This window comes from Ranitomeya imitator, chromosome 4, assembly GCF_032444005.1.
Source record: "Ranitomeya imitator isolate aRanImi1 chromosome 4, aRanImi1.pri, whole genome shotgun sequence".
NCBI classification, from domain to species: Eukaryota; Metazoa; Chordata; class Amphibia; order Anura; family Dendrobatidae; genus Ranitomeya; species Ranitomeya imitator.
In genome coordinates, this window is record NC_091285.1 from 12,573,961 (window position 1) to 12,582,530 (window position 8,570).

Below are 8,570 nucleotides of genomic sequence, written 5' to 3' on the forward strand. Positions count from 1 at the left end.
GAGAAAATTACCTCAGAAAGTGTCAGTGTTTACTGCTTTAAAGAATGTGTACTGCACCACAGCGGCCGCACTCAGAGACTGCACACAGACCAGTGGCTGCGTTATTGGAAGCAGTGATCTGTTTTAACTCCTTAATGACCGCTGATACGTCTTGAAACTGACCTGAGATATAAGAGACTATCCTCCCCATACAGGAGACAATCCAGCAGCTGCCGGCTGTCCACTATAGCTGACAACCTGCTGCAGTCACGATCAGTGTTTGCGCCGCCCATATCTGTTTAACCCCTTAGATACTGCTGCCAATAATGACTATATCATATAAATGTTTAAAACAGTGTGGCTTCTCCCTCGTTATCCCCATCAGCACCCTGACACCATGATTGTGTGGTCCTGATGTTTGTCATGGCAGTTCACGGCCAAATAATGTCCTTAGAGTCTGCCGGCTACAGCGGCCTGTTAAAAAGTCAATGACATTTAGGTGGTAAAAATCAACTTTTTCATTCCTATCATGCCACTTTGTATTAATTCCAGAAAAGCACCTGAAGGGTTAATAAACCACCTGACAGCAGTTTTCAGTATGTCAGGAGGTGCTGTTTTTAAAATGGTCTCCCAATATATAGGACCCCTAAAGGCACTTCAAACCTGGATAGGCCCCTAAAAAATAAATTTTGCATATTTCCTTGAAAAAATGGAAAACTACTGCTACATTTTTAACCCCTTAGTGATGGAGCTAAATTTTTTAAATCTGACCAGTGTCTCTTTATGTGGTAATAACTCTGGAACGCTTCTACAAATCCCAGTGATTTTGAGATTGTTTTTTCATGACACATTATACTTTATGATAATGGAAAATTTAGGTTGATATGTTTTGTGTTTATAAAAAAAATCAGAAATTTGACAAGAAAGGTTAAAAAATTAGCAATTTTCAAACTTTGAATGATTATCCCTTTAATCCAGATAGTCATACCATAGCAAAACATTAATAAATAACATTTCCCTCATGTCGGCTTTACATCAGCACCATTTGTAAAATGTTATTTTATTTTGATCCCCATTACTAACCTTGGGGCTTGATGTCTGATAGACACCTCTCCATTAATATCCCCATGGCTTGTTGTCTGATAGACCCCTCTCCATTACTGACCCCAGGATTTGATGTCTGGTGGACCCCTCTACATTACTAACCCCAGAATTTGATGTCTGATAGACCCCTCTCCATTACTAACCCCAGGCCTTGATGTCTGAGAGACCCCTCTCCATTACTGACCCCAGAGGTTGATGCCAGTTGTGATTTTTAACAAATCATACCTGATATCATCCCCAACTGCCATTACCCCAACTGCCACTGCACCAGGGAAATCGGGAAGAGTGAAGACAAAGTGCCAGAATCCCCATCACACGTGATTCGCCCAAGAACCATGTATCTAATTCCATCATGAGCATGCGTGATATGCCACAGTCCCGTGTATCTAATCCCATCGGGGCATAGGTGATACACTCCAGATCCACTCTAGATCCATGTATCTAATTCCATCATGGGCATAGGTTATACACCCAAGACCCATATAAATGGAACGCCCGCCAGGGCCGTGGGGTACTCGGTACCGGGTCCGGTGGTTCACAGGGGGATGTCACGGTGGTGACCCGGTCCGTGGTCCTGGGCACCCATGTAAAAGGGGGAAAGGTCTTTAAAGGGGAATAGAGTTTATGTTCGTGGTGCCACCTGTGGTATTGAGTCAGGGTGGCCGACGCTGCATTAGGGGGTCCGCTGGGGTGATGTTATGGCAGCTAAGATGGTATAACTTCCCACAGGTGAAGTATGTCCCCAAAGCTTCCCAGTAGATAGATGATAGAATAGTGAGAGGTGCAGTGAAGAACGAAGACACAGGTTTGCAGTCTCTTTACCTTGTTTACTGTTGGTTTCAGCAGCCACAGTCCGGCCGGTTTGGAGGCAAGTCCAGAGTCCCCTTATCCAGGTGGAAATCAATGGCCTTCCCTTGCGCTGTAGTGGTGTAGTCCCTTACTGCATAAGCTTCAAATAAGGTCCTCACTAGTGTTGAGCATTCCGATACCGCAAGTATCGGGTATTGGCCGATATTTGCGGTATCGGAATTCCGATACCGAGTTCCGATATTTTTGTGATATCGGGAATCGGTATCGGGATCCATATTCATGTGTGAAATAAAGAATAAAAATAAAAAATATTGATATACTCACCCTCGGACGCGCCCTGGTTGAAACCGCTGCAACCGGCAGTCTCCCTTCCTAAGATTGAGCAAGTGAAGGACCTGCGATGACGTCGCGGCTTGTGATTGGTCGCATGAGCGGTCACGCGACCAATCACAAGCTGCGACGTCATCGAAGGTCCTTCACCCTGCATTCTTAGGAACAGAGGCTGCCGGTTACACCGCTTATAGCCAGGGGCCGTCGGAGGGGTGAGTATATCCATATTTTTTTATTTTAATTCTTTACTTTTTACATGAATATGGATCCCAGGGCCTGAAGGAGAGTTTCCTCTCCTTCAGACCCTGGGAACCATTACAGGATACCTTCCGATATTTGTGTCCCGTTGACTTGTATTGGTATCGGGTATCGGTATCGGCGATATCCGATATTTTTCGGATATCGGCCGATACAATCCGATACCGATACTTTCAAATATCGGAAGGTATCGCTCAACACTAGTCCTCATAGATGTAATGTCTCTCTCTCTGTCCCCGTGGTCGGATAAGACATAACCCGCATGTCTGGTGGCTTGAGGCGGTTTATAGGAACGCTAGGATGTCCCAGCCTCTGAGGGGTGCCACCGTGCCTCCTGGGTATAGGTACGGACAGGTAACGTACAATTAGCTGTCCTGCTGGTCTCTGAAGTAAAGCATAGAGGTACTTACTCCCTCGGTATCCCGGCTACCGGATTTCTGTGCCTCAGAAGGAGGCAGCCTGCTTGTAGCTGGTCCCCTTCTGATATTCCTCTTCTGTTCTTTGCTCTCCTGCACGCTCACTGCAATACATTCGGCTTTGTGTGTGTCTCTTCCCAGGAGCTGTAGCACTTCTGGCTACAGGACTCCTCTCCTTCCTTTCCCTCTGTCTCTCTGACAGGAACTGAACTGCTTTCCTCCAGATCAAGATGATCTTAAAGGGGAGTTCACCTTAAACAGGCTTAGAGCTCCCCCTTCTGGTCTGGAGTGTGAATATGTTGCATGCATTGTGTTTACCTGGTGAAGAGATCTCCTTCATTGCCTCCAAAGGTAACATTACTCTCCCCGTGAGGAAAGCGACATTACTGTGATGACCAGGACCCTGGGGCGCCACATATCTAACCCCATCATTGGCATGTGTGATACACCCCAGACCTGTGTATCTAAACCCATCATGTGTGATTTGCCCCATACCCATGTATCTAATCCCATCATGGGTATGGGTGATACACCCCAGACCCGTGTATCTAATCCCATCATGCGAGATAAGCCCCAGACCAGTGTATCTAAACCCATCTTGATGGATACGCCCCAGACCAGTGTATCTAATCACATCATGTGGTACAAAGACACTGAGCTCTGTATCCAGATATGCGGAATGTAACCCACAGTGAAATTAATCGTGCTCGAGATACACACCACGTATCTAACCCCAGCTTATGATACAGAGAGCCGCAATAACTAACAGAATCAGCGCTGCCGTCCTACCTCGGTGAACCTGTCTACTTGTCAGTATCACCCGGCGGTCACCAACAAAATGGCTCCGCACTGTGATCCTAAATTTAACTCTTTCCTAACTTTTTGCAAACACCCAGAAGGGGAGGAGAGGAGCGATGTCACACACAGGTGATCAGACCCCGCCCACATTTACTGCAGTCGTAATGTGAGCTAATTATACACTAGGTTTTCATGGTAAATTTCAGCAGCTGCTCCCCCTAGTGTTTAATAGTGGAAATACCAAACATTTCTTTCAATGGTATTCTTCAGAGGCTGGAGAGACATCTGTCTGAGATGGTTTAGTGAATTCTGTATTGAGCAGTGGGTTGGACACGATGACCTTGGAGGTCCCTTCCAACTCTACATTCTAGGATTTTTTAATTTTTGGCACCTTCCTTTTAACTGAGCTCAAAATAAGCAGAGACGTAAATGAAAAACTGCTGAATCCATATATATCAACCTACTCATCTTCTCTTGTTCTACAACCTTGGTGTGGGACTCCCACCAGTCCCGAGAACAGGGCTGTGAAATGCCCCATGGGAATAAAGAGGTGATCACACGTGAGACACTATTTTGTTCATATTTTATGCACCGGCAGAAGATAGTCGGACAATGTGCTTGATTATTTCCAATCAGTTTCACATTCTATGGAGTTTCTACAATGCAATCTAAACTCCTAGTAATAAAGGCACAAAGGCAAAATAGAGAAAAAAGTGCAGCTCAGGAAAAAAATAAAAAAAAATCACACTGCAACCCTGGTCAAAGTAATGATACTTGTTATAACCGAACTGGACAAGTTTAGCCCGCCTTTTGCCTTTTTTGGTAAACATGAATCACACATTCCTTCTTTCCGCTCTGAGCAATGGCGTCTTCTGGTCTAAGAAAGGAGCTGAACTGCTCTATCTGTATGGACATTTATACAGATCCTGTAACCCTGAGATGTGGACACAACTTCTGCCGGGTCTGTATTGATGGAGTGCGGGATACAGAGGGCGGGTATGGAGAATATTCCTGTCCTGAATGTAGAGCAACATTTCACAAACGGCCTCCACTACAGAAGAACATAACTCTGTGTAATGTTGTGAAGAATTTCCTGTCTATTCAGACACATCATGAGGAGACCACCGGGATCTGCTGCACTTACTGTGTGGACTCTCCTGTTCCTGCTGCTAAATCCTGTCTCATGTGTGAAGCTTCTCTGTGTATTAAACACTTGAAAGTTCACATAGAAACATCAGCAGATCACGTCCTAACAGAACCCAGCACTTCCCTGAAAAGCAGAAAATGCTCCATCCATAGGAAGATCTTGGAATATTACTGTACTGAGGACGCTGCTTGTATTTGTGCATCCTGCAGTTTGGTTGGAGAACATCGGGGACACCGGGTGGAGATGATGGATGAGGCCTATGGGAAGAAGAAGAAGAAACTGAGAAATGGTCTCCAGAAACTGATCACAAAGAGGAAAAAAACTGAGGAAAAAGTCCAGACTTTAGAGAAGCGCAAGAGAAAAGCTCAAGAAAAAGCACCTGAAGAAGCCAAGAGAGTCACTGCCCTGTTTATAGACATCAAGAGACGGGTGGACGACCTGGAGAAGAGGATCCTGAGTGAGGTCTCCAAGTGGGAAGCGAGGAGGACACTGTCACTGTCTGATGGGATCCAGAAGCTGGAAATAAAGAAGGACGAGCTGTCCAGGAAGATGAGGCACATTGAGGAGCTGTGTAACATGACGGATCCACTGACTGTCTTACAGGATCCAGACACCGGTGACTTGTGTGATCCTGAGGAGGAGGAGGGAGGTGATGAGGACAGATGGGGACATGATGGAGGAGATTGGGGTGCGGAGCTGATCTCACACATATCACACACATTATCTGATATGATAAGAGATATAAACATGATCTTCTCTGTACAGGATCCTGCAGACATATTACTGGATGCAAACACGGCTGATAATAATCTCATTATATCAGACGACCTGAAAACTGCGACCTGGACAGGAATAAGACAGAATCGTCCAGAAACAGCAGAGAGATTCCAGTATAATCAGGTGATGAGCGGGAGGAGATTTACCTCAGGACGACATTACTGGGATGTGGAGATCAGTAGATCTGTATTGTGGAGTGTGGGGATGTGTTACCCCAGTATAGACAGGAGGGCGTCAGTTACCTATTGGAAAAAATAACAAGTCATGGGGTTTATATAGGGGGATGGTGAATAATAATCAGTATTCAGTGATACATGACAGTGAAGTGATCCCGTTACCTCACCAGATCTCCAGTGATGGGGTCAGGATATATCTGGATTATGAGGCCGGGCAGTTGTCCTTCTATGCGCTGTGTGACCCCATCAGACACTTACACACCTTCACTGCCGCCTTCTCTGAGCCCCTTCATGCTGTGTTATATGTATACGATGGTTCTATAAAGATATCAGGGGGAGCTGTGAGGAAACATCTTTATAGATGAAATCTGCTCAGCGACTGAGACTAGAATATGATTGGCGGAGCAATCAGCCAATGGGGAGCATATCTCCAGAGAACCGACAAAAATTAGTTTTTTTTCTTTTTTTTTACATTTTTTTTGTTACTTCTTTACTCCTAGTCCTTTACTTTTCTCTCTATATTATGTTTGGTCATTTAATGCCCCATAGAACACTATATCTGATAGGCAATACAATTTCCGTATTAAATATGTGATCGTAGATTATTGCCAGTGACGCTGCTACCATTAGGCGATTTGAGCTCTTTGGCTCAGGCGGCAGAAGAGAGGGGGCGGCAGATTCTGTAGTACCCGTATATATACTCGAGTATAAGCCGAGATTTTCAGCCCATTTTTTGGGGCTGAGAGTCCCCCTCTCGGCTTATACTCAATTCATACCCGGGGGTCGGCAGGTGAGGGGGAGCGGGGGCTGTGTAATTATACTTGCCTGCTCCCGGCGCGGTCCCTGCAGTTCCTGCTTCTTCCAGTGCTGCAGCTTCTTCCTGTACTGAGCGGTCACATGGTACCGCTCATTACAGAAATGAATATGCGGCTCCACCTCCCATAGAGCGGTAACTGTGACCGCTCAATACAGGAAGAAGATGCAGTGGTGGAAGAAGCAGGGACGCAGCGCCAGCAGTAGGTGAGTATACGGGGAGGGGGAGTGCAGCGCAGTGCTGCGCGATATTTACCTCTCCTCGTTCCAGTGCGGCTCTGTCTTCAGCGTCCTCTGGCAGTGACGCTCAGGTCAGAGGGCGCGATGACGTAGTCAGTGCGCACCCTCTGCTGAACGTCAGTGTAGAAGACGGAGCCGCACGAGGAGCAGGTAAATATTGCCAGTGCCAGGGTCCTGAGCGAAGAGAGGTGAGTATGTGATTTTTTATTTTTTTTTTATCGCAGCAAAAGCATATGGGGCAAGTGACTGTACGGAGCATCTTATGGGGCCATAACTCTTGTGCAGCACTATATGGGGCAAGTGGCTGTACGGAGCATCTTATGGGGTCATAACACTTGTGCAGCACTATAAGGGGCAAGTGACTGTACGGAGCATCTTATGGGGTCATAACACTTGTGCAGCACTATAATGGGCAAGTGACTGTACGGAGCATCTTATGGGGCCATAACGTTTGTGCAGCACTATATGGGGCAGTGACTGTATGGATCATCTTATGGGGCCATAACACTTGTGCAGCACTATATGGGACAGTGACTGTATGGATCATCTTATGGGGCCATAACACTTGTGCAGCACTATAAGGGGTAAGTGGCTGTGCGGAGCATCTTATGGGGCCATAACACTTGTGCAGCACTATATGGGGCAAGTGACTGTAGGGAGCATCTTATGGGGCCATAACGCTTGGGCAGCACTATATAGGGCAAATGTGTCTATGGAGCATCTTATGGGGCCCTTATTACCCTTTATGCAGGATTATATGGGGCATATTTTAATATGGAGCATCTATTGGGGCCCATCAAACTTTATGGAGCATTATATGAGGCTCCTGATTCAATATAGATATTCAAAAACACTTAACCTACTGATGTCTCAATTAATTTTACTTTTATTGGTATCTATTTTTACTTTTGACATTTACCGGTAGCTGCTGCATTTTCCACCCTAGGCTTATACTCGAGTCATTAAGTTTTCCCAGTTTTTTTGTGGCAAAATTAGGGGGGTCGGCTTATACTCGGGACGGCTTATACTCGAGTATATACGGTAACTGGATTTGCGCTGCTAGGTTTTTTTTTTTATATAAAACTGTCTTATGTCTTGTGCCTGAATGTGCATGGCTACACAGTTGTCAGACGTGGTACTTGTGTCAAATGTTATATTACACTTGTTGTGAGCTATTATATATATTTTTGTAAAATTTTGGAGTCATTACCTGGGGTTTCCCACCTTCTGTTACCTGTGCCTGTGGTTATGTACTTGTTGTACAGATATATGTGTTTTATTAATAAAGATTATGTTTATTTTATTGGCCGTATGTGAAGATATTCTTCTTTTTTGGTGATCTATCTGGCATATTGCTTCATGGCCCTATATATAGGATATACTTAGGTGTGTCTGTACACTATTGAGTTACAGAGGAGAATGGAGTGTTGTCACACTTGGTAAATTATAGAGTTTATTATTTTTACAGGCACTTCGCAATTTTAACAGTATAATAAGATGAAACAATGTCTATTGACTCCTCTGACATGGAGGAGATGATTTGTGGATGTGTTAGTGGCTAAAAGCTCCCATACAAATTAGACTAATGTCGTCCGAACCTGTTGGGGACCCGGCCGGGGTTGGCTGACATTCTAATGTGTATGGGAGCACCGGCCGATGGATGGTCTGGAGTGCTATCGATCAGTCATGTCTAATTTCGGATGGCCGATTACATTGTTCTCC

General features: G+C 45.3%; 1 pseudogene; it reads left to right on the forward strand.

Annotated features, from left to right (window-relative positions):
* The first annotated feature begins 4,516 nt into the window (after positions 1-4,516).
* On the forward strand, positions 4,517-8,135 carry LOC138675099 (E3 ubiquitin-protein ligase TRIM39-like; annotated as a pseudogene).
* Positions 8,136-8,570: the final 435 nt, after the last annotated feature.